Source organism: Crocodylus porosus, unplaced genomic scaffold, assembly GCF_001723895.1.
Source record: "Crocodylus porosus isolate Cpor-Errol unplaced genomic scaffold, CroPor_comp1, whole genome shotgun sequence".
In the NCBI taxonomy this organism is placed as follows: Eukaryota; Metazoa; Chordata; order Crocodylia; family Crocodylidae; genus Crocodylus; species Crocodylus porosus.
The window spans coordinates 2,936,570-2,938,066 of record NW_017728935.1 but is presented as its reverse complement, the minus strand read 5'-3'; the positions used below and the strand labels follow the sequence as shown (position 1 = coordinate 2,938,066).

Here is a 1,497-nt window from a genome sequence, read left to right as displayed (position 1 = left end):
TCTCCTAGACCTACTCGAGACCACCAACCTCTCCAGCGAACGCAGAACACAGCTACAGAGCAGAAAATGGACAGGTGGCAGCCAGGGCTCTCTGTAAGAAATGTACCCGATAACCAGATTCCACTGCACCAGTTCAGAACAGATGGACTGCTGCTCCCCTTTATCACTTCTGACAGACAGTGCCATCAATAATTTTTGGCATCTAGAGGAAGGACTGCTGCCTCCCACTGTGACTTCCTTTCTCCAGTTAATGCTTCCTCATCCAAATTACCTGGAAACTGCATTATTGGCAAACTTTAGGTCGGCACAAACAAGAACAGCAGAATACAGGGCAAAGAAGAAAGCCAAATTAAATATATAGCGACCATTTTTTTGTGAAGGATCCCAGCCAATTTTCTTCTCTGATAAAATTAGGTCCTTTTTTGCTTACAGAATATCCACAAGCAGATGGCAATTTCTCAAACTTGCTATTTGAAAGCATTTGATAAAGGAAAGTTACAGCTGTGGAGACAAAAACACTGACGCTCAGAATACCGGAAGGAGGCATGGTAAAAAGATTACACTACAACTCGCTACGACTACATAAAACACACTCTAAGCAGGCTCCCAAGCCTTTCCATCTTGCAGGACATTACGCTTATCCCCTAGCTGGGACACAATCAGGGAAAAGTAGGGCTGGAAGGGACTTCAGCAGGTCATCTAGCCCAAGACAGCATCATCTCAAACCAAACCACTCTAAAGGAGTGTTCAACCCCAATTGTCCCCTACCCTAATTGTCCTCAACCTCAGATTCAAAGCTCCCCCCGTTGGACTTGAGGTACACCTCTTAGCTTTTACTCATATTTCGACCATAGAAAAACAATAGAACAATCCTCCCGTTGCAAAAAAACTCAAGATCACACCAGGTCAGAATGTTTTTGATACTATGGATTCTTCTTTGCTAGCTCAGAGTTTATCTGGTGAATTATATGTAGGTATTTGCACACCTAACAGCAACTCATACTGAGTAGCACCCTGGCGGCACCCTGCTTGAGAATCATTGGCATATCCTATTCTTAAAGCTGCGTGACTGCCTTGTGCATCCTTCTTGTGCAACTACCAAGCACAATACCCCAAAACATCAAGAACACTACTTGCCACAGGTAAAGGAGAGGGATGAGGCACTGTCAATGTCCTGCCACAGCAAGAACAGGTCTGTTAAAACACACGAGAGATCCAAGGAAGAGGACTCTGCCCCTCTCTGCAGAGGAAGTCATAACCCACCGCAGTTCATGGCGATCTGACTGTGGAGTAAAATTCCTTCCTGATCTTAAACGTAGTGAATGGTCTGGCCCTGACTGGATGAACAAGACCAGAGGAACAAGGCTGGCTTGTTCCATCTCAGCCTTCTGGTGGGAGAGGCAAAAGCAAAAAAAAAAAAAAAAAAAAAAAAAAATAAATACTACAACAAAAATCGTGACAGGCTATTTAGTGCAGCAGAGGAAGCAACTGAATAAA

At 44.2% G+C, this 1,497-nt stretch overlaps 1 protein-coding gene across 2 annotated transcripts in view; it reads right to left on the bottom strand.

The window, feature by feature from the left end:
- Positions 1-1,497, bottom strand: part of USP49 (ubiquitin specific peptidase 49) — an 18,408-nt gene that overhangs the window by 11,427 nt on the left and 5,484 nt on the right. The window lies entirely within an intron of this gene.